At 38.8% G+C, this 26,206-nt stretch overlaps 1 long non-coding RNA gene across 1 annotated transcript; it reads left to right on the top strand.

The window, feature by feature from the left end:
* The first annotated feature begins 682 nt into the window (after positions 1–682).
* On the top strand, positions 683–23,438 carry LOC139129088 (uncharacterized). Its single transcript, XR_011551500.1, has 3 exons — positions 683–774; positions 13,627–13,725; positions 23,170–23,438. It is a non-coding gene; the product is annotated as an uncharacterized lncRNA (long non-coding RNA).
* Positions 23,439–26,206: the final 2,768 nt, after the last annotated feature.

The following is a 26,206-nucleotide window of genomic DNA, read 5'->3' as shown; positions in this document are numbered from 1 at the left end:
GAATGTTTGAAAGCGGATTATTTAATACCTATGACGTGCTCTTTAGATAGACCTACTAAACAAAATGTGGTTTTGAAAAATTAACAACAAAGCGATGTTTAGCAAAGTTTGAGAAAATTGACACTAGTCCAAACTATCAAAAATTAATAAATTACACTCTCCCATTGCTAAAATGTTGGGTATTTTTCGCTATTTAAAATATAAATATAGACACTTTTAGCTAATTTTAATGTAATAAAATCTTCAAAGTAGCTTAAATTTATAATCTGTTTGTTCTTTACACTGTAAAAGTGAAAAAATGCAATCATGATATAAATGGAAAATGATGACCTGTTTAATTGATTTTTAGTGATTTTGTGAAAAACCGTGAATTTTTAATGACATTTTGTAAAAAAAACAAAGCGCGGTGACCCCATCTTTTTTCCCAAGTTTTGGACTACTCTAATATGTAGGTATTCAAAAAAAAAACATTTGAAAAAATTGACATTACTTTTCCCTTTTTCCGATCGTTCATCCTTAATTTCCCATCACAATGAAACCATACTCCTTGATTACTGTGACTTTTTTGATTTCAATAACATTGTCAGACTTTTTCGGTATATGCCTCATACCATGCCGACAGGATTTAGTTCTTATTGGTGAATAGCAATTTTAACATTGTTTACATTTTTGTAGGGCAATTCCACAGCATTGCATGCGGCTTCTGGAAGAGGTCATGCAGACGTCGCTGAATTGCTGATTAAACATGGTGCAGATGTCAATGCTAAGGATCTGGTAAGTAAATGTGACTCGGTACTCGATATGGATATCGGAATCGTAATACTTCAACAACTTCATTTATCTTTCTCCCACTTTAACGTTACAGTCACTAAATCAAATAATGCTATGCCATTTTATGGTGTCCTGGTCATACAATGCCACTGCAATACTTCAAAATGTAGCAGAACAAATTATGCTAAGATGGCCGCGATCTGTTCGCAGAGAGGGTGACCCACCACTCATATGGCGTTCGACTTTATTCAAATAATTTTGCACGAAGATCGGTAACAGTGTATCATTATTTCAAAGTTCTATTTGATCTGGTTGTTTGTTTAGCGATATATTCCTCAACAATAGCGTTCGCCTCTAAAATATAACGGCAAAATCAGTCACAGACAATCGAGGAAGAACATAAGAGTCTATTAATTTGCGAATTTAATGAATCCTAAGTTACTATGAAAGTAAAAAGGTGATGTTGTGTCCTGCTTTGGAAAGAAAAGTTGATTAAGATTTCAAAAAAAACGCATCATAATATTAGAGCAATTTAGTAAAAACAAGCTCAGAAAAACGTATAGAGAAGAACGACATCACGGCGATCTTCAGACCCTCTTATTATCGTGTATCATGTCTGAACGGTCAACATTTGATGCTATAATCTATGTCAAGTGTCTCTTTTGGTCAAATCTGACAGAGATGAATCAATCCGATTTAGTTTCATCGCCCCGACCCGACAGAAATAATGCAGCTCATGGGCATTACATGTAATCGTGGCTGAACGTATCCAATGGCCGTCCACTGCATGGGCCATTGACCATGCATCGCCAGCAAACAACGGTTTTGGACGTCACGAGAGCATTTTTTCGGCAGTCTGTGAGCGGTTGAGTGGTTTGGGTAGGCTGCATACATGTAGATCGGAATCGAGTTGATTTCGGCGGAAAACAGTTAGAAAGTAGTTTTTCGTGCTCCGTCCAAATTGGATCCGCATGTTGCCGGTTTTCTCCATGGTAATCAGCAGAGCTGTGGTGGGAGGCCGTATAACGCCGGGAATACACGTCATCGTACGCAGGGCTATGGCCACAACATACTTCCAAAAGCGATCTATCGTAAAATATCGTACTGCAGGTCAACAAAACACACCACCCATTCATAGGCCTACAGGTACACATATCAACCAGGGAGAGGCAATCTGCTTGAAACCATGAAGTAGTCCGTTTGTGTCTGAATTCATTGAGGCGCGTGTTCAGTAACCGTTGGTCAAGTATTTTGTTCAGTGGTAAGAATCGTTTATTCATTGTTGACATCGTAATCGATCGATGTACACAACAAATGTTTGATCGTTTGCACCTTTGCGCGTCCCCTCGTGATTGGCAGCTGTTTGAATGCTTTCATCTATTGTTCGTTGGACGCTTCGAACACAGCATCGAAGCAGTTTTGGCATAAAAAATCAACTTAAAATGGAAAAAATGAGAGAATTTCGCCAACAAGGTGATGCCACAAGTATTCACAAAACATGATATGTTGGAACAGTGCTTTAATTTACACCATGGTTGTTGAAAGCTCCAGATTTTCGGGAGCATTCGTTGACGTGTTACATGTGCCACTCATGTTGGATAATGAATCCCCAGGGAGATAGGGGGTATTTATAGGCCCCCCTGCCTCTTTAACTTCAGCCAATTCCTAGTTTACATATTTATGAACTTTGTTAATTAGAGATATATATTTAAATGACTGGACCAAAGTTGATGAAATTTGCTACATGTATTGAAAGCTACTATGACACAAAATTTTTGAAAGTCATTAACCATTTTTACTGTCAGCCGATTCCGAATTTGCATATTTAATAAACTTCCCCAATTAGGGATATATTCTGAATTAACTTGATTGTAGTTGTTGAAACTTGCTTATACATCACAGATACTGTGATATATCATTTTTGAAAAGTCAAAAACATTTTTACTTCAGCCAATTCCTAATAGAATATTAAATGAATTTTCATAATTAGGGATATTTATCTGAATTGACTTGATCAAAATTGATGAAACTTGCTGATGTACATTAAAGACACTATAATACAATATTATTGAAAGTCATTAAGCAGTTTTCTCTTCAGCAAATTCCTAATCTGCATATTATATGAATTTTCCTAATTAGAGATATATATTTGAATCGACTTGACCAAAGTTGACAAAATTGCTACACATATTGCATATACAATGATACAACATTATTGACAATCATTAAGCATTTTTACTTAAGCCAATTCCTAATTTACATATTTAAAGAACTTTGCTTATTAGGGATATATCCTTGATCAAAGTTAGCAAAACATGCTATGTACATTGATGATTATACCAGGTACTAGGTTAAAACAATCTAATGAGCTTTCACAGCTCAGCATATATGGCTTGAAGGACTTGGCCAACGGTAATTACACTTGCTGTATAAAATGGTGATACAATAAGAGCAGTCAAATAACTTTAATACTTTTTAACGCAAAGGAACGACACGGAGACAAGTGTTTGGCCGAAATCCGGGGTTATGCATGTACTGCCATGGCGGGGGCGACGAGGCGTCATGGCGGCCTGGATGGCGGTACTGGGCTCTGGGTACCGTGCATCGGGCAACGTGTTACCGGTCGCCCGCGGCAGACCCATGACAGTACCCCCTGGAACTTTATTGTGTAAAGCAAGCGATATAGAGACATACAGTATCTTTTATTGTGAGCTGCTACCCTGCAGCGAGGCTTTTTTTTTGCGGAGGGTGGGCGGGAATTTTGTGGTGTGAACTTGAGCGTGGCAGAAGTTGAAATGGACGATCTATAGCTTTGATCACACTGATATGCGCATGGATAATGACGTGGAAAGGGTGACGCAAGTTGTTTAGATAACGGTAAATGAGGGCAGTTGGTAGATAAGGTTACGTCTCAAGTGCATCCAGCCAGTGGTAGGAGTAGGTGGCGCATGGTGACCCATACATGTCAAGGTCTAAACCCTTTTCCCCGTGTCCCTCCAGACGTTAACAATGATTATAGCAAAGCCATAATCACCCATTAACGCAAAGGAACGACACGGAGACAAGTGTTTGGCCGAAATCCGGGGTTATGCATGTACTGCCATGGCGGGGGCGACGAGGCGTCATGGCAGCCTGGATGGCGGTACCGGGCTCTGGGTACCGTGCATCGGGCAACGTGTTACCGGTCGCCCGCAGCAGACCCATGACAGTACCCCCCAAATTATGGCCAAACCGCAGGCATGCATGACTGCGGTGCGGCAGTAACACAGCCCCCCCCCCCCCGTGGTGACCATGCACCACTGGGAGATGTCTTATAGTATATGTTCATTGTTCTTAACGTTTCATGTCTCTATAGTTCACGCAGCACCATTCCATTGTTGGCATTGTCCAACGAGAACCGAGTCCTACGTCAAATTGTTAGCCAGTCGCGAGTACCTTCGGTACTACGTAGAGGGTCTCCCATGGTGTCTTGATGTAGATCTGATACGCGTCACTCCTCCATCTGCCCAGTGTCTTTATGAGCCAGTCAGGTAAGCCGGCTTCGGCAGTGGTTGTGGAGGCGCCATTGCAGAAGCTATGCCCCCAAATTGAACCGGCAACTCATATTGGGTACATCTTTTTCCATTCTCTTGCCATTCCATGGCAGAGGTGGCACGGCGAATGGGCCAATTGTGTGGCCGAGGTGCAGTTCGTTTGTTATGGCGGTGGAGACGGCATCCGGGTCGATCGTTGCTGACTGGCGTTGCGAGTTTAGTGCAGTGTGCAGTTCCTAATGAAGCCGATGTTGGCACCATATTGGACAACGGAGTTTTCATTATCGTGTAACTAAATTATGGAATTCACTGCCAAATGATATTAGATTAGCTTCGACTATTGGAAATTTCAAGGTGCTTCTGAAAGAATATATAACAAAGAACATTCCGCTGTAATCTTATTCATTTATTTTTCCCAGTTTTTTTGACTTGTTAATTATCGAGCCCGGTGAAAATTACTCATTTGAGTAACTCGGACGCTCATTAAAAGTGTAAAACAAACAAACAAAACAAACAAAAACAAACATGGGTGAGGTTGTGGATGAGGCTGGCTGTGGCTTGTTTGTGCGGGTGGTCGTGCAGGGCGAGGAAACGAAGGTAGGTGGCCATGGGGATCGCCAAATGTGGGTAGTAGAATGTTCGATATGAGAAAAAGACGAGGAAGCACTGTAACCAGGTGTCAAAGTCGTCGATGGTTTTCCGCTTCACCTCGGTTGTGAATGTGGCTACGCCAAGGTTGTCTGGATCGAAAGCTACTTGTGTCTTGGTAGCCTGGGTTGAGTTGGGAGCTAGGGCATCAGGGTGCAAGTCACCAAATTCGATGAACTTACCGAGGTTAGCCAAGGCGTTGAGTGTTGATTGGTCGACATATGGCAGTAGCAGGTCGGCTGGGGGTATTGCTGCAGAAGATTTGCCCGTTGGCCCGGCTCTAGGTGGTGGGCGCCATGGCGGTGCGTTGTGGCCAGCTGGCCGGGCGGGTTGAACGTAGGGCGCAGCCATATTGCCCGGGTTGTTGTTATGAGGTGCGCCGCCATCGGTGGGTGGTCCCGGATGTGCACAGCGCCACCACTGGTGGTCAAGTTGGGTGGGGCAGCTGTAATGGCGGGTTGGTATCCATTAACGTGATTAGCGAGATGATTACTTGGGTGGGCTTGAGTAAGCACGGAGCTGGACGGAGCGGCGAGCGTTGTCGGTCCTGCGACGATGACTGAAGCGGGTGATAGTGCACCAACGACTGTATCAGTTGGCTGGACTTGCAGGTTGGGCGTCGGGATAGGCGCCGGTGCCGTGGTGTTGGTAGTTGGCTGCCGTAGTTCGCGTCGGATTGTATCAATGGCCCTTGCAATGCTGGTTTAATTCTACTAGTTTGGCGACATGGTCTGACATGCCTGGGTCAGCTGCCGCTGTGGCGGTTGTCGGCACGACGCCGGCAGGGTTGGTTGGTGTGGTTTCCGTCGGTACTGACTGGAGTAGGTGTTTGTCCATAGACCCTCGAGAAAAACGAGGGTCCTATGGTTTGTCGAGGTTCGCTTGGCGTCTCTTTGACCTCGTCGATGTACGGGTGCCGCCCGGAGCGGCCCCTGCTTTTCTTCGTTTTTCGCATGGTGAATTTTGTGGTGTGAACTTGAGCGTGGCAGAAGTTGAAATGGACGATCTATAGCTTTGATCACACTGATATGCGTATGGATAATGACGTGGAAAGGGTGACGCAAGTTGTTTAGATTACGGTAAATGAGGGCAGTTGGTAGATAAGGTTACGTCTCAAGGGCATCCAGCCAGTGGTAGGTGTAGGTGGCGCATGGTGACCCATACATGTCAAGGCTCTAAACCCTTGTCCCCGTGTCCCTCCAGACGTTAACAATGATTATAGCAAAGCCATAATCACCCATATTTCAGCTAATTATATATTTGTATACTTCATGACCTTTTAGAATTAATAGGCGGTGATTATTGTTCATTATGTTGATCATAATGATTTCAATGAAGTTGCAAACATGTTGGCAAAGGTTCAAATTTACACATAACTTCAATATATAATGAAACACGTGAGCATTTTCAGTTCATTTCTGGTTTTTGAGCGCGGCCTAAACTCACCTCTTCTTTGGCTTACCATCTTAAAGAGTAAGAGTGGCGCCGTTCTGTCTACATGTCCCAAAAGTCGTTCAAAACTATATCGGGTCATCGAATCCTTGACGAATAGCGGCAGCCATTGTGTGTATTTGCTTTGGTTTCTTGTAGATTCGAAATGAAGCTTTGGGACACTCAAAAACCAATAATTTTTTTATTTCCTGGAACACTATCGGCTTGGCAATACCCTTCAAATCCTTATGTGCGATTTTTCTCTGAGTCTCTATTCAAATTACATGGTGCGACAATTACAATTCCTTACAAAGCACCTAAGTCTAACACCTTTAATAGTGCTAAAAAGCAAGGCATATAAATGAAATCCAAGACACGGATTTAAAGGTTATTACCAAGGCCTGTCAATGCACAAAGTATGACCGGAAAATTGTACAGCGTGTTTGCAAAAGGGAGGAACAACTGATTTTGTTAAAGGTTCAGCAAAACGCTTGTCACGTGACTATTATAAAAATAAGGATGATATACTATGTACAGTCGCTTTCCCAACAACAGGGCTTTTAGAAAATATATACTTTATTTGGGCTTGGGACTTTTATAACTTAGAAAGTGTATAAATCTGAAAGTGTCTATAAGGTATGTAGCTACCTTAAGTTCCATTTGCAACAAATGTTGGTGCTTTAGTAACTGATGGAATATCTCTGAAAATTTTATAGAAAAGCTTATTGCGTAGAGAAAATCAATTAAAATGGCACATCGACATCAAAAAGTTGTGGAATTAGTAGACAATGCCCTGAAATAGGTGTGAACATGCATGCTTCGTAAGATAGAATTTTCACTTGTGGACACATACACGATGTGAACGTGAAAGTGTCAACACTAGCTGAAATGCAAGGAGATGCATGTAAACTAACCAATGAAGGATGACCGGTGCTTGACAATGTAAAAAAACCTCCATGCAATATGCACAGAGACGGCTACAGTGCCCCTAGCTGTCCCCGAGATTCAGACCGAAGATGACAGGCATAAGGATAGCGTACAATCTTGTCAAAATGTTTTACTATTCAAGGCTTTCTGCATGAGATTTCTGTTCTGATCAAGAACTTAAAATAACGTCGAACTAAATTTAACTTATTTAATTCAACTCGGCCGTATCGGTCGATGCCGTGCAGATGGAGACGAAGGGGATCGATCAAAATTTCGCTTATCCTCTCTCGGTAAATTAAATAATGAGGTTTGTAAGCTACACCTACAGCAGAGCTCGAAAAGTGAATAAAACACGATATTTAAAGCACGATATTTAAAGCGTACAAAAATTCACTACGCTATAGCCCCGGTTGGCTCTGTGAGCCTAGAAATACCTTTGAGGGCGCATCACAAGGTAAGTGAGGCTACCCACAATGCCCCTTGATTTGTTCACTCAGACATTTTTTGCTAAAGGCTTTTTCAACTTTATCAGTATATTAACAATTTTTAATTTACAATTTCAGTTCAGGATTATTTGTCAAGACTATGTTCCAAAATTATTGATTTGTTTACAATTCAAGAGTATATTGAATGAGAAGTTGATGTTTCGAGGTGCTAAAAATTACACACTTGTCAAGATAAAGCTATCAGCAACTAAGGCGGTCTCATCATACCACCTGTCAGACATGCAAATTCCTTTGTTACGAACATTTAAAAAAATCAATACCCTTTCTTTTGCCAACAAAATATTGTGTATGGCTGTCAAAAATCTATGTCGACAAAATTACAAAATTGCTATCTCCTCCGCGGAAAAGGGGTTGATCTCTCATTATTCACAGTGAAAAATCAGAAAATAATGATCATTAAAACTATGTTGCCAGAATTTGAATATTGACTGAGTTTTTTCTGTGTACAGAAGAAATTTGCTTCAGCTCAGTGAGTGATCTCCGTGTGTACAGATCAGGAGCATTGTGGTAGCCTCACTTACTGTACATCATCATATTGTTGAGGATAGAGCGGCATTAGCGAACGATGGGGGGAGGTCTATGCAGATAATTAAGATGTACGACCATGCAGTTTCTCTTAACCCCGCCTCATTGCACCTTGCTGCGTCAAAAATGTCTTGAGTTATATGTTTTATATATGTAGAAACTAAATTGAAAAAACACACAACTTCATCTGAGTGTCTCTGCACAGCAAATTTTGGGGGCTTGAAAAATGACCCATGGAGGACTTAGAACCATATCCCCCGAATTTAGTTCGGATGCTCGACCAACTGAGCTAACGGATCAGTTCAAGTTGGTTTGACGTGCGCCGTCCTGTTGGCCTTTTTTTCCTAGAATGAGACCTCAGATTTACACTGGTTATTCTCTCGAAAGAGTTGTTTTAAGGAACCGTTTGCTGAGACAACTTTCTACTTTAAATTTCCACGCTACACAACACTGGGGAACCTGTCTTATTTCAATATCACGTTTCTAGTTATATATATATATATATATATATATATATATATATATATATATATATATATATATATATATATATATATATATATATATATATATATATATATATATATATATATATATATATACAAACACTTTGAGAAGCGTGTACACGCACACTCTCAATCGTTCGTCTTTTGAGGTCATCTCAAAGTACCAAATCTGCAACTTGAGTAGGGTAGGCATAGATAGACATTCGACAGGTGTAAACGCAGCGACAATCTCCGAGACACAACAAGTAATCTAACTAAATGCCCAAGTGCTCGTTTCTGGAACGTTTATAGTTTGATGTTGAGCAAACTAAACTAACTTATTTTGTTCATCAAATGGGATGTGTGCCTATATTTAAAATACCAGTTATCAAAGATGAAAAGAATACAGTCGTAAAAAATACTGATGTTGAGCTGCATTATTTCCGGTCTGGTCGGGGCGATGAAACTAAATCGCGACTGATTCATCTCTGTCGGAGTTGTTCAAAAATGAGACACTTGCCATAGATTAGCATCAAATGTTGACCATTCAGACTGACACATGATGAAATGTCTGAAGATCGCTATGATGTCGTTCTTCTCTATACGTTTTTCTGAGCTTTTATTTTACTAAATTGCTCTAATATTATTTTTTTAAAATCTTTATTATCTTTGCTTTCCCAACCAGGGCACAACATTACTTTTTTTACTTTCAAATTAACCTAGGATTCATTTAATTTGCATATTAATAGACTCTTACGTTCTTCCTCGATTGTCTGTAACTTATTTTTTTTATCCTGATATCGATATTGCGCCCGTATTTCAGGTGTCTTGAAATTTGCGTCATTGTGATTCACTGAAATAGTTTTCGGACAAACTTAAGAAATTTGACAACTACTGACGAATAGTCGGCAAAATTTACAGAGACTAGCAATAATAAATACGGTCATTTTGCCGTCTTTAGTTAAGCGGACTCGCTTGGCGGAAGCAGTATATAACGGTCTGTGTTCCAATTTTTACCCTACCGTATAAATGTAGTATATGAACCAGTGAGATCATTATCCTACGCTGTTCTGAGTGGCCCGGAGAATTTTTATTATATACAATAAATTGACCCTATCAAAATTACGTTTTTTACATTGTTTGGATATTGATATTTTTCTATACTTTTTTACTTTTGATTTGAAGTCTTTTGACTCTCCATTGGCGGCAGCACATGTTCGGGTACAACCGTCATGTACAGACTGGAGTGTGATTGTAAATTTGTCGGGAAGTTGTTCACAAGAAAAAGCATCTTATATTTAGCGCCTGTAACTTTGGATTTTTCAAGATAAACAACCCATAATACCTTTCCAACATATTTGAAACGGGGATTACTGTAATCTTTCCCGAGATGAACATTTTGTGAACGTCTTTGCAATGTGTTCCCACGATGAGTGTGAACTGATTCTTTGTTAGTAATAATCGTCAGAAATGGTCCAGTGGCCGTGATAAATAGACACACAGATGCAAAATCATTGCGAGGAAGATGGTAAGAAATTCACATTGCAATATTTGCTGTCGTATTTCTCAGCAGGAATAACCCATTTTACACATTGTTTACAAGAAGAGCAAGCAGGCGTTTCTCAAGGTAAATTTAGTATATTCCCGGTTTGTGAGGTAAGTTGTCCAGACTGAAAGGTTGAGTTGACGCTGAAAGGGTAGACGTCGGGCCCGACACAGTCAACTGCGATCCGGTCGGTTTGGCTTTAGTCCAGAAACCTGCGAAGTTCTGTATAATTACCGTTCGGCATTTAGGTGTTGAACTCAATTTTCTTTGTCAAAGTAATTCAGTAACAATGTACGCCAGATTCCTTTTGTTGTTTTTGTCACCGTCATAGGCGCATACGGACGGTTTTCGATTAAAAACGAAAAAAAAAAATTCAGTGCCCGTAAATGCATGCAAAGTTTATTCAGTGACTGTTTACGCAGCAGTAATCAATACGATTACTGCGACTAGGATTTGCCTCCACGTAGGGACTGTACTCACGCATCAATAGTCCATACGAAAACTTTGTGCTAAATTGAAGGAGGTAAAATTACGGTAGGAAAGGTCAGTCCACCATCCATCAAATTTGTCAATCTGAAAAATCTTCACTGTGCACCAACTACACGAGTGGCCGTTATGGGTCTACACGTCCCGCGTGCTTTCCATTGTTTCTTGTTCGAGCTATGTTCAAAGTGCGTCAAGTTACGAATATTTTCATGTACGGAGTTACAGACATTATTGGTGAAGTACCGGGTACATTGATTGTGTTCAAAACCACTGCTTGTTTGTTTCCCATGTTTCTTGTGTACCTTACGTCGACTGGCTCTATATGCGTACTCACATAGCAGTCTGGATGAAGATTTCCTGGATAAATTGATACACTCATAGTTTATTCCTCCTCTGACGCAAAGATACACGCTGTTTTACATGTGTCACTCCTAGGCCCTGGGATCGATTACCATACCTTCAAATAAATGGAATGACAAAATACTATTGTTTGCAAGTACCTTGATATATACGGGATGAGACCGTGTTGCACTAGCACTGCATGAGTTGTGATCAAAGTGTATTGGCCGTCTTTTGATTTGAATGTCGGAACTCGAACTCACCATAGTTAAATATGTAACCCTACTTCGATCTACGATATTTGCAGTATTTCCACGATTGGTAGGTAGCTATAGGTGGGCAGGAATTTTTTTCCAAAATATTTTTATTTTTAAATATGCATTTCTCAGGGGTTCGGGGTGATCAAACACTTTCCACAACATTTCCAGAAAAAATGTATCATACATATAAAAGGGGGGATGTAAAAGTCATCCTCGTATAAGCAAAAATGAAATGCCAAGTAACGAACGCGTGATTTTATGGGTTTTTCCTTTCTTTTTTTACTTGTTTGTTTACGTAGCTCTAAAATGTTCAGGGTTGACATGTAAAAATAGAGTAGGGTTATATCGGGTTATCGGAAAAGCACTATATTTTTGTTCTGTCCAATCGTGTCGACTAGTCACCGGCCGGCGCGCACAAGGTTTACAATAATTGTAAGCTGACTTAACTTGTTCATTTTTCGACCTCAATATGAGAAAGAAAATTCATCGAAAGTTTATTTTATCGACCATTTCTCTAGAATCCATAAGTATAACTGTATATATATATATATATATATATATATATATATATATATATATATATATATATATATAATATATATATATATTTATATATATATATTTATATATATATATATATTTATATATATATATATATATATATATATATATATATATATATATATATATATATATGTGTGTTGTGTGTGTGTGTGTGTGTGTGTGTGTGTGTGTGTGTGTGTGTGTGTGTGTGTGTGTGTGTGTGTGTGTGTGTGTTGTGTGTGTGTGTGTGTGTGTGTGTGTCGCGCTGATTGGGAACTGCATGCGATAGTATGTTACTCAATAACCTGTCTTCCAGAATTTGTTCATTTAAAAAAATATATTACGAACACACTGAATAGGTTTCTAGTATTAATGGTTAATAAATAGTGGTTTCTCCCACATGTATTGAAAATAGTTCAAATGGAGTAGAAGTGTTGGTATGATGATGGAAGGCCCATAGATATAACCGGTTCACACAGCCCTGGTAGCTCTGGAAACACGGGGTTCATTCTCAGAAAGTATGCAATGTACTGCGTACTGCTGATACTCCTTTGGTTAGCGGACTGTTGCCGTCCGTTACCCAAATACACACCGTCAACTGTCCAACAAGGACGTGCACGAGGAGACACCATCATTTTTGCAGAATTGTTTTGACTAGTTTCAAGGAGAATATGGGCGATCTGCATACGATCGCACACCGAACCGACAAGTGTACGCATAGATAAAAATAAAGTGTCCGAAAAGTTTACTTTTATTTGACTAACTGTGTCATCGCCTTTTTTTGTTATCGCCTAAACATCCCCTTTTTTCGCAGAGACAACAACATGAATAAGCTCATCTCCCCAATGCGTGAAGTACGACCGTTCATCCAATAATTTATTCACAGTTTCGCAAAAATCTCATCACATAAGTTATGTCTTTTGCGAACGGGCCAAGTTTTTGTACATAGTTTGTCGAACTAATGTCAATATAGGTTAGTATATTACATCCGTCAAATTAGGACAGAGTATTGAAGATGAAAATACATGGCTGAATGTGTACATGGATTATGTAACCTTTGATTGTATTGTTTGTGTATTGCATTAACTTCCAACCCCAGTAAACCCGATTTAGAAGCCTAACACGGGTGTAAGTTGTAATGGGGTGGTCGCATCATATTTTCTTTATGCCTAGCGTATTACATGTTTTAGCTTTTTGAACGTTCGATATGGACGGCAGACATTAAATTACTTTTCATTTCCTTCAAAAACACATCCTTTTTATTTCCAAATCATTTACTTCTCATTTTTTGTATTAGACGTGCGTGTACAGTACAGTGTGGAGTGTTTGTAAATGTGTATAGTATACAGATTCAGGGCCGATCATGCCCGATGATATTCACGGGCTTAAAAATTTGATTTATATCCGTTTTCTTCATCTACAAATTCATTATCATTGCCAAAACTATAAACTAATAGCAATGATGTATCCCCTCCCGGCCCATAGAATCGAGCAAGCTTTGCACAGTATAATGTACTCGGCTTCACCTTGGACATTATCATCCATTATGGCCTGGGAGGGGGCATATTATTGCTTAAGTATATCCTGCTGTATTATTAAACTATATATTATGCACTTTTTCTGCAGGATGGCAATACACCATTGCACTATGCAGCACAGGAGGGTAAAGAGAAGACGACCAAATTACTGTTGCACTACAAAGCGTCAATAGACTTACAGAACAACGTAAGTGAATACCGTGTCTATCCCATGCAATAGTACAATGCGACATCATTTGGTTTTCAATGAAGGTAACTTTAGTTCGTTATTATTATGTCTGAGGACACCGGTACACGATGAGTGCGAGTATACAAGCTCATATTTACAGTCGTTGAGACTTTGCCGGTACAAACATTCATTAGGTCTGCTTTGTGTAAAAAAACACGAAACTCAGAGGGAGGGCGGAGTAAGCGTAGACTCTCCGTAGCACGACAAGACGAACTATAAACACATCACATTTTTATCAGTCAAAAATACAAAATAGCTTCCATTAATACTAAACTGCGGATAGAATTACATCGCTCGAAGCAAACAAGCAAACTGGTTTGCACCATTTGTAACAAAATTGACCGACGCCGCTGCTTTTTAAAAAACACCTGTTTACTTAACTTAAACAGTTTGCACTATCACAGCATAATGGTGTAAATAAAGTACACTTCGTGCATATAGTTTTGATTGTTTGTTGGCACATCGAACTATTAAATCCAGTGAAAACCACAATTAAGTCAGAGAAAAAGAGAAGTATTGAGCGATTTACCGACGTTTCTACCGCTCGCAATTAGCTTAGTAATGGACATAGACTTCTGTGTAAATGTACTACTTCAAGATACTTTTCTCTATTTTTATGTATTTTCTTACTCTTAATCATTTCTCAGGATTGCTCGTCTTAATGTCACGTTTTCTTTTAACGATATAGTTAAATTCAATATCCAGAAGGATTGGTAGACTGTCGAGGTCGTCCCTGCAGTAACACTGTACTGCTGAGCTGAGGACCTATATATGGATCAAGCCGCGTGTCATTGAGAGAAAAGACACAAGGGACTGTTGACAGTCTAAAGAATGCATTTTATTGTTTAGGTTGATTAAATAATAACATAAATAGAATAAATAAATAAATAAATAAATAAATAAATAATAAATAAATAAATAAATAAATAAATAAATAAATAAATAAATAAATAAATGAAAGGTAAGTACGGTACCGTTCGGTTATATTAGGGTGATTCGAAAAGAAGTCTAATAATCTAGACTTTCGCAATATTAAAGGACAAAATCTTGAAATGGCCCTTAATGTTCCAAAGTTGAGGAACGGTAAAACTGTTGGCAGCCTTGGTCCTTAGAGAGCTCGAGTCAGCTTATAACAATGACCCTAATACCTGTATCTAACCACCTCTCTGGCTTGAGACTTAGAGTTCAGTTGTTTACTAAATGTATGTGAAACAGTATACTTAGACTGCTAGCATTCCTGTGATAAATTGCAAGGGGCAAGATAAGAATCAGTCTATTGCAGTAATAACGCTTCATCAATGTCTCATACGACAATAAAGTGACGGTGACTGTTATGTCTTTTGATTTTAGTTTCGTTTTGTTTTGTTTTGTTTTGTTTTTGTTTGTTTGTTTTGTTGATGGGTTTACAGTAACCAACTACAGGGAATGGAATATGAATCATCAAAGTTATATGCGGAGGATTTACATCGTCTGATGACAGTGCGGAAATAAGCTGACAGAACACTGAGGGAGATGTCATTGCACTGTACAAAGCGTAACCAGAATGCATTAGAGATTCTACTTTTGAAAGAAACTCGCATAAACTGCAAGCACATGTGTAGATCATAGAGCGCCCCCACACGAGGGAATCTCAGTCTTTGACATTATTTCTCACTTGAATTCTGCCTTATCTCAAGTTCGTTCTCGTGTTGAAGGTTCGTTCTCATTTGTGGCCGCCTGATCCATTGGCTTTGTGAAGCGGCACTCCCTGCAGATATAAGGGAGCCTTCAGTAATTAAAGAGGGGTGGGCCGGGGAATTTGGGAGGGTGACTTTTTAGAAAACTTTTAAATTGGGAGGGTCACATTTTATAACATACCTTGCGGGAGGGTCATCTTTGACAGAAGCTTATTTTGTGGCCAAAACTCTGATAGTCCGTGTGATATTTCCTGAATAGGAAATCGCCAACAAAACACGTACACATTATCCACATGTTTCACAAGTAAAGAAGATGCAGTGGTATCCTACATTAACACTTTCACCGCGGGAGGGCGCATTCTGCGCCAACGGCCAGACTGCGGGAGGCGCGTAAACGCGCCAAGAACGTACGCGTTTATATGCGTTCGATATACGTTGGCTTTGTTTGATCTACATCATGTTTGTTGACTATTTCCTCAAGCCTAGCGTAGTAACGAGGTAGAGGTCAAACCTAAATGAGCATGCGCGCCAAATTTGTAAACAAATGCCGCCATATTCGGTCATTTCTCGGCCGTGATTTGTAAGGATCGTGTGATCGGTTGTTGTTTTTCTCTCAGAGGGTATTTAAAAATGGCGATGCGGGCACAGTTTAACACCGACAAAGCCCTTGAGCATGTTTTTCTAGACACTAATAGTGGAATTGTCACTGATCTTGAAACTGAACTCGACGAGATGGCGGAAGTCAAATTTCAAATTGCAACTCTAATACCAGAACTTGAATATGTTCCCAAACCAGTTGAGCAAACACAGAGATCGCAAGCAAGACACTGACAGGAAGGTAGGCAATCTGAGCATGCGACAAAGTGCGACAAATGACCGGTGACTGACATCACAAACGTTGATGGGGTATCCTGTGGATGTTGTACGACATCAATCTATCAATGACAATTACACATCGGACTGGCTACCAGTATATAAGCTTAAATAGAACATAGCTCTCTTTTGAATGTCAGATGATACCTGTTGTTCGAAGATGAACTTGTAATAAATATGCATATTAATCTCATTTACGTGGTATATGTTTTCGCGTATGTGTTCCTCCTACTGAATTTGAGTTGATAAAACGTAAGTGGTAATTTTTAAAGTGTTACGCTGAGAAAAATACATTTATATATTGAAATAACAAAAAATGCAACATTTTTTGATTTTTTTTTGTAAAATCCAATATGGCCGCCATGATCACGTGATCTTCAAGGCGTGTCACATGACCTTTTGTGCATTTTTATGATGCTCTGTCATATTGCAATACTCACTGAAAAAATTGTCCCGAATACTCTAATAATTACAAAGATATAGCCATGCATGTAAATCAATATTTATAAGGCCATATACCCATAGAAAACTACGCACAGAATGCACGTATAAAAATTAATTACGCAGTGAAAAGTGTTAACCACCTTGAATAGTTAGAACTGAATGAAGACAAGAGACAAGGCATATGCAACAGGTGGGAAAGTGTATATCAATTATCAATTGTATATAAATGCGAAGATATTGTTGTGGAATTACCAGCCGAACGTGCACCCCGATCCGACTCGCCAGACAAAGAAATAACCGGGTTGTCGATTGCCACCGGTTCCAAGTCGCACCAGTGTCTCCGCCACGCCAGGCCAAGTCGATCCAGCCTCCGATCACTCACGGCCATAGTAAGTGAGGCTACCCACATTTTCCATGATCTGTAAACACGGAGATCACTCACTGAACTGAAGCAAATTTTCTTCTGTACACAGAACAGCTCGGTCCATATTTCAAAATTCTGGCAACATAGTTCTGATAATCATAATTGTCTGATTTCTCACTGTGAATAATGAGAAGATCAACCACTTTTCCGCGGAGGAGATAGCAATTTTGTAATTTTGTTGACATAGATTTTAGACAGCCATATACACAATATTTTCAAGGAAGCTGAGGGAATAAATTGCATCTGTGTTGGCAAAAGAAAGGGTATTGATTTTTTTAAATGTTTGTAACAAAGGAAATTTGCATGTCTGAGAGGTGGTATGATTAGACCATCTTAGTTGCTGATAACTTATGTTGACAAGTGTGCAATTTTAGCACCTCCAAACATCGACTTCTCATCCAATTACTCTTGGATTTTAAACATAATCAATAATTTTGGAACAAAGTTTTAACAAATAATCCTGAACTTAATTATATAAGTTAAAAACTGTTAAGAAACTGAAAAATTGAAAAAGCCTTTAGCAAAAAATGTCTGAGTGAACAAATCAAGGGGAATTGTGGGTAGCCGCACTTACTATGCACCTTGTGCGGGATCTCAATTGAACCAATTGTTATGTAAATTAGCTGATACTGTTTCAGTATGCCGGGGAGAATACTGTAGTGTTTTGAGTTGGGTCACGTTTTAGAATGCCGAACAAGGTTGAGGGTAACATTTTAGACAGGAGAATAGGGAGGGTCACATTTTACTGTACAGGTGTGCGCGGAATTCCCCCAACCCACTGCCCTGTAATTACCAAGGCTCACTAAAATATTTGTTGAACGTGTACACATGATTTCCGTAAATAATGGTTAGGTTTTCTACTCTGAATATAGGCTTTCAGAGCTGTATTTTACATCTATTTGCGGAGTTGGACTTCGCACGATGAATGTGGCGCTTGTAGGAAATGGTAATTCTATGTCACACGCTGACCGTGGTCGGTGTCTTGTAGTGTTGCGATGTAAATGAAGCTGCTTTCTGGAAGGATCCTAGCAGTGGCATACATACTTACGAGAACACTCTGGTGTCAAGTCCAGTACCATCGCTGGTTTAAGTCAGTTGCTCGTGGAATTCCAGTTTCTTTTTCAACTGAACAATAGAGCCAATAATACAATTGCGCTAAATGATATAGATGCCGCTGTGATTGTAGGTTGAGTTAACTTGGAGATCCATCCATTAAAGAAGCTAGATGTTAACACATATACCAACCTCTTCAGGATAGACAATTGGGGTGTCCTGTACTTCGCCCTCATATTATTAGGGCAGAGGACGGAAAATGTAATTGCCTATGCTGCCCAGCTCCGTTTTAAAAAAGGGTTTAGAGGGAAGAAAGCATTTTTGCACCAAGAGAGTCAACAAACAAAATACAACTACAAACTGATTTAATTTATTTGGCTATGACATGTGTCTCACTGCTAAGGTGTATATTTTTTCACCGCAACACATTAAAATCAACAAAAAACAAAAACAAAATTTTACGTTTTTTATTCGCAATCCCGGTCCAAGGAAAAAAGTAAGTTAGTTTCTTTTATGCAACACGCTGCAAAATTTATGTTACTTGCATTGTTGGACGTACATTTATATATTGAAGTCTCTAAACCCTCTTTGAAAGATATTGATTTAATGTTGCTATCATATATCGATTGCCAATTCTAGTTGAATTCAGAGCTTATCATTCAACATCGCCTGTAGCTGTTTTATATCAGTATGAGTGCCATTTGTGCAGTAACAGAAACAAACGATGTCATTTGTCTGACGAAGTGCAAATAATAGTAATATCCTTAATGCAACACAGGAACGGGCGATATTGGGTTGCCATAGATTAGCATCAAATGTTGACATTCAGAGTGAAACATGATGAAATGTCTGAAGATCGCTATGATGTCGTTCTTCTCTATACGTTTTTTTGAGCTTGTTTTTTACTAAATTGCTCTAATATTATCTTTTTTAAATCTTAATCAACTTTGCTTTCCCAACCAGGGCACAACATTACCTTTTTTAACTTTCAAATTAACCTAGGATTCATTTAATTCGCATATTAATAGACTCTTACGTTCTTCCTCGTTTGTCTGTAACTTATTTTTTATCCTGCGCCCGTATTATATGTGTCTTGAAATTTGCGTCATAGTGATTCACTGAAATAGTTTTCGGACAAACTCAAGAAATTTGACAACTACTGACGAATAGTCGGCAAAATTTACAGAGACAAGCAATAATAAATATGGTCATTTTGCCGTCTTTAGTTAAGCGGACTCGCTTGGCGGAAGCAGTATATAACGATCTGAGTTCCAATTTTTACCCTACCGTATGAATGTAGTATATGAACCAGTGAGATCATTATCTTACGCTGTTCGAGTGGCCTGGAGAATTTTTATTATATACAATAAATTGACCCTATCAAAATTACTTTTTTACATGTTTGGATATTGATATTTTTTCTATACTTTTTTGACTTTTGATTTGAAGTCTTTTGACTCTCCATTGGCGGCAGCACATGTTCGGGTACAACCGTCATGTACAGACTGGAGTGTGATTGTAAATTGTCGGGAAGTTGTTCACAAGAAAAAGCATCTTGTATTTAGAGCCTGTAGCTTTGGATTTTTCAAGATAAACAACCCTAATACCTCTCCAACATATTTGAAACGGGGATTACTGTAATCTTTCCCGTGATGAACATTTTGTGAATGTCTTTGCAATGTGTTCCCACGATGAGTGTGAACTGATTCTTTGCTAGTAATAATCGTCAGAAATGGTGCAGTGGCTGTAATAAAATAGACACACAAATGCAAAATCATTGCGAGGAAGATGGTAAGAAATTCACATTGCAATATTTGCTGTCGTATTTCTCAGCAGGAATAACCCATTTTACATATTGTTTACAAGAAGAGCAAGCAGGCGTTCTCAAGGTAAATTTAGTATATTCCCGGTTTGTGAGGTAAAGTTGTCCAGACTGAAAGGTTGAGTTGACGCTGAAAGGGTAGACGTCGGGCCCGACACGGTCAACTGAGATCCGGTCGGTTGGCATAAGTCAGAAACCTGCGAAGTTCTGTATGATTACCGTTCGCATTTGGGTGTTGGAACTCAGTTTTCTTGGTCAAAGTAATTTAGTAACAATGTACGCCAAATTCCTTTTGTTGTTTTTGTCACCGTTATACGTGTATACGGACGGTTTTCGATTAAAAACGAAAAAAATATTAGTGCCCGTAAATGCGTGCAAAGTTTATTCAGTGACTGTTTACGCAGCAGTCATCAATACGACTAGGATTTGCCACCACGTAACGACCGTAACGACGCACCAATAGTCCATACGAAAATCTTGTGCTTAATTGAAAGAGGTAAAAATTACGGTAGGAAAGGTCAGTCATTGTCCGTCAAAGTTGTTGATCTGAAAAATCTTCACTGTGCACCAACTACACGAGTGGCCGTTATGGGTCTACACGTCCCGCGTGCTTCCCATTGTTCCTTGTTACGAGCTATCTTCAAAGTGCGTCAAGTTACGAATATTTTCATGTACGGAGTTACAGACATTATTGGTTAAGTACTGGGTACATTGATTGTGTTCAAAACCACTGTTTCTTTGCTCTTCGAGTTTCTTGTGTCCCTAACGTCGACTGGCTCTATGTGCGTACTCACATAGCAGTCTGGATGAAGATTTCCTGGATAAATTGATATAACTCCTAGTTTATTCCGCCTCTGACGCAAAGATACACACTGTTTTACACGTGCCACTCCTAGGCCATGGGATCGATTACCGTAACTTAAATAAATGGAGTGGCAAAATATTATTGTTTGTAAGTACCCTGATATACGGGACGAGACCGTGTTGCACTAGCACTTCATGAGCTTTGATCAGAGTTTGTGGGCCGCCTTTTATTTGAATGTCGGAACTCGAACTCTACCATAGTTAAATATGTAACCTCCAATCTACGATATTTGCAGTATTTCCACGATGGGTAGGTAGCTATAGGTGGGCAGGAATTTTTTTCCAAAATATTTTTATTTTTAAATATGCATTTCTCAGGGGTTCGGGGTAATCAAACTCTGGCCACAACATTTCCAGAAAAAATGTATCATACATATAAAAGGGGGGATGTAAAAGTCATCCTCGTATAAGCAAAAATGAAATGCCAAGTAACGAACGCGTGATTTTATGGGTTTTTCCTTTCTTTTTTTACTTGTTTGTTTACGTAGCTCTAAAATGTTCAGGGTTGACATGTAAAAATAGAGTAGGGTTATATCGGGTTATCGGAAAAAGCACTGTATTTTTGTTCGGCCCAATCGTGTCGACTAGTCACCGGCCGGCGCGCACAAGGTTTATAATAATTGTAAGCTGACTTAACTTGTTCATTTTTCGACCTCAATATGAGAAAGAAAAATCATCGAAAGTTTTCGCATCGACCATTTGTCTAGAATCCATGAGTATAACTGTATATATATATATATATATATATATATATATATATATATATATATATATATATATATATATATATATATATATATATATATATATATATATATATATATATATATATATATATATATATCTGTGTGTCGCGCTGATTCGGAACTGCATGCGATAGTACGTTACTCAATAACCAGTCTTCCAGAATTTGTTCATTATAAAAAAATATATTACGAACACACTGAATAGGTTTCTAGTATTAATGGTTAATAAATAGTGGTTTCTCCCACATGTATTGAAAATAGATTCAAATGGAGTAGAAGTGTTGGTATGATGATGGGAGGCCCATAGATATAACCGGTTCACACAGCCCTGGTAGCTCTAGAAACACGGGGTTCATTCTCAGAAAGTATGCAATGTACTGCGTACTGCTGATACTCCCTTGGTTAGCGGACTGTTGCCGTGGCGTTTCCCAAATACACACCGTCAATTGTCCAACAAGGACGTGCACGAGGAGACACCATCATTGCTGCAGAATTGTTTTGACTAGTTTCAAGGAGAATATGGGCGATCTACATACGGTCACACACCCAACCGACAAGTGTACGCTTGGATAACAATTAGGTGTCCGAAAAGTTTAGTTTCATTTGACTAACTGAGTCATCGCCTTTGTTATCGCATAACCACCCCCGTTTTTTTCGCATAGACAATAATATGAATAAGCTCATCTCTAAAATGCGTGAAGTACGGCCGTTCATCCAATATAGTTATTCACAGTTTCGCAAAACATCTCATCACATAAGATTATGTGCTTTTGCAAACGGGCCAAGTTTTTGTGTATACGTTGGTCAGAAACTAATGTCAATATAGGTTAGTATATTGCATATGTCAAATTAGGACAGAGTATTGAAGATAAAAATACATGGCTGAATGTGTACATGGATTATGTAACTTTGATTGTATTGTTTGTGTATTGCATTAACTTCCAACCCCAGTAAACCCGATTTAGAAGCCTAACACGGGTGTAAGTTGTAATGGGTGGTCGCATCATATTTTCTTTATGCCTAGCGTATTACATGTTTTAGCTTTTTGAACGTTCAATATGGACGGCAGACATTAATTACTTTTCATTTCCTTCAAAAACACATCCCTTTTTATTTCCAAATCATTTACTTCTCATTTTTTGTATTAGACGTGCATGTACAGTACAGTGTGGAGTGTTTTTAATGTGTACAGGATACAGATTCAGGGCCGATCATGCCCGATGATATTCACGGGCTTAAAATTTTGTTTTATATCCGTTTTCTTCATCTACGTTTTATATCCGTTTTCTTCATCTACAAATTCATTATCATTGCCAAAACTATAAACTAATAGCAATGATGTATCCCCTCCCGGCCCATAGAATCGAGCAAGCTTTGCACAGTATAATGTACTCGGCTTCACCTTGGACATTATCATCCATTATGGCCTGGGAGGGGCATATATTGCTTAAGTATATCCTGCTGTATTATTAAACTATATATTATGCACTTTTTCTGCAGGATGGCAATACACCATTGCACTATGCAGCACAGGAGGGTAAAGAGAAGACGACCAAATTACTGTTGCACTACAAAGCGTCAATAGACTACAGAACAACGTAAGTGAATACCGTGTCTATTCCCATGCAATAGTACAATGCGACATCATTTGGTTTTCAATGAAGGTAACTTTAGTTCGTTATTATTATGTCTGAGGACACCGGTACACGATGAGTGCGAGTATACAAGCTCATATTTACAGTCGTTGAGACTTTGCCGGTACAAACATTCATTAGGTCTGCTTTGTGTAAAAAAACACGAAACTCAGAGGGAGGGCGGAGTAAGCGTAGACTCTCCGTAGCACGACAAGACGAACTATAACACATACATTTTTATCAGTCAAAAATACAAAATAGCTTCCATTAATACTAAACCGCGGATAGAATTACATCGCTCGAAGCAAACAAGCAAACTGGTTTGCACCATTTTGTAACAAAATTGACCGACGCTAATTGCTTTGTAAAAAACACTGGTTACTTAACTTAAATATTTTGCACTGTCACGGCATAGTAGTTTGAATAAAGTACACTGCATGCATATTTTAATTGCTTGTTGGTACATCAAACTATTAAATCAGTGAAAACCACAATTAAGTCAGAGAAAAGAGAAGTATTGAGCGATTTACCGACGCTTCTACCGCTCGCAATTAGCTTAGTAATGGACATAGACTTCTGTTAAATGTACTACTTCAAGATACTTTTCTCTATTTTTATGTATTTTCTTACTCTTAATCATTTCTCAGGATTGCTCGTCTTAATGTCACGTTTTCTTTTAAACGGATTTAGTTAAATTCAATATCCCAGAAGGGGATTGGTTAGACTGTCGACGGTCGTCCCTGCAGTAACACTGTACTGCTGAGCTGAGGACCTATATATGGATCAAGCCGCGTGTCATTGAGAGAAAAGACACAAGGGACTGTTGACAGTCTAAAGAATGCATTTTATTGTTTAGGTTGATTAAATAATAAATAAATAGAATAAATAACTAAATAAATAAATAAAAAATAAATAATAAATAAATAAATAAATAAATAAATAAATAAATAAATATATAATAAACAAAAGGTAAGTACCGTACCATTCGGTAATATTAAGTTTTATCGAGATTGAAGATGTTCCAATAATCTAGACTTACGCAATATTACAGGACAAAATCTTGAAATAGCTCTTAACGTTCCAAAGTTCAGGAACGGTAAAACTGTCGGCAGCCTTGGTTGTTAGAGAGCTCGAGTCAGCTTATTAACAAGGACTCTAATACCTGTGTCAAACCACCTCTCTGGCTTGAGACTTAGAGTTCAGTTGTTTACTAAATGTATGTGAAACAGTATACTTAGACTGCTAGCATTCCTGTGATAAATTGCAAGGGGCAAGATAAGAATCAGTCTATTGCAGTGATAACGCTTCATCAATGTCTCATACGACAATAAAGTGACGGTGACTGTTGTGTCTTTTGATTTTTGTTTAATTTAGTTTATTTTGTTTGTTTGTTTGTTTTGTTTTTGTTGATGGGTTTACAGTAACCAACTACAGGGAATGAAATATGAATCATCAAAGTTATATGCGGAGGATTTACATCGTCTGATGACAATGCGGAAATCAGATGACAGAACACTGAGGGAGATGTCATTGCACTGTACAAAGCGTAACCAGAATGCATTAGAGATTCTACTTTTGAAAGAAACTCGCATAAACTGCAAGCACATGTGTAGATCATAGTGCGCCCCCACACGAGGGAATCTCAGTCTTTGACATTATTTCTCACTTGAATTCTGCCTTATCTCAAGTTCGTTCTCGTGTTGAAGGTTCGTTCTCATTTGTGGCCGCCTGATCCATTGGCTTTGTGAAGCGGCACTCCCTGCAGATATAAGGGAGCCTTCAGTAATTAAAGAGGGGTGGGCCGGGGAATTTGGGGAGGTGACTTTTTAGAAAACTTTTAAATTGGGAGGGTCACATTTTATAACATACCTTGCGGGAGGGTCATCTTTGACAGAAGCTTATTTTGTGGCCAAAACTCTGATAGTCCGTGTGATATTTCCTGAATAGGAAATCGCCAACAAAACACGTACACATTATCCACATGTTTCACAAGTAAAGAAGATGCAGTGGTATCCTACATTAAACACCTTGAATAGTTAAAACAAAGAAATGACCGGGTTGTCGATTGCCACCGGTTCCAAGTCGCACCAGTGTCTCCGCCACGCCCAGGCCAAGTCGATCCAGCCTCCGATCACTCACGGCCATAGAAGTGAGGCTACCCACATTTCTCCATGATCTGTAAACACGGAGATCACTCACTGAACTGAAGCAAATTTCTTCTGTACACGGAACAGCTCGGTCCATATTTCAAAATTCTGGCAACATAGTTCTGATAATCATAATTGTCTGATTTCTCACTGTGAATAATGAGAAGATCAACCACTTTTCCGCGGAGGAGATAGCAATTTTGTAATTTTGTTGACATAGATTTTAGACAGCCATATACACAATATTTTCAAGGAAGCTGAGGGAATAAATTGCATCTGTGTTGGCAAAAGAAAGGGTATTGATTTTTTTAAATGTTTGTAACAAAGGAAATTTGCATGTCTGAGAGGTGGTATGATTAGACATCTTAGTTGCTGATAACTTTATGTTGACAAGTGTGTAATTTTTAGCACCTCCAAACATCGACTTCTCAGTCAATTTACTCTTGGATTTTAAACATAATGAATAATTTGGAAAACAGTTTTAACAAATAATCCTGAACTTAAATTACTAGTTTAAGTTAAAAACTGTTAAGAAATTGAAAAAGTTGAAAAAGCCTTTAGCAAAAAATGTCTGAGTGAACAAATCAAGGGGAATTGTGGGTAGCCGCACTTACTATGCACCTTGTGCGGGATCTCAATTGAACCAATTGTTATGTAAGTTAGCTGATACTGTTTCAGTATGCCGGGGAGAATACTGTAGTGGTTTTGAGTTGGGTCACGTTTTAGAATGCCGAACAAGGTTGAGGGTAACATTTT

The sequence above is a fragment of the Ptychodera flava genome, unplaced genomic scaffold (assembly GCF_041260155.1).
Source record: "Ptychodera flava strain L36383 unplaced genomic scaffold, AS_Pfla_20210202 Scaffold_90__1_contigs__length_430918_pilon, whole genome shotgun sequence".
Taxonomy (NCBI): domain Eukaryota; kingdom Metazoa; phylum Hemichordata; class Enteropneusta; family Ptychoderidae; genus Ptychodera; species Ptychodera flava.
The sequence above is the reverse complement of the archived record's forward strand: the minus strand, read 5'-3'. Positions and strand labels throughout refer to the sequence as shown.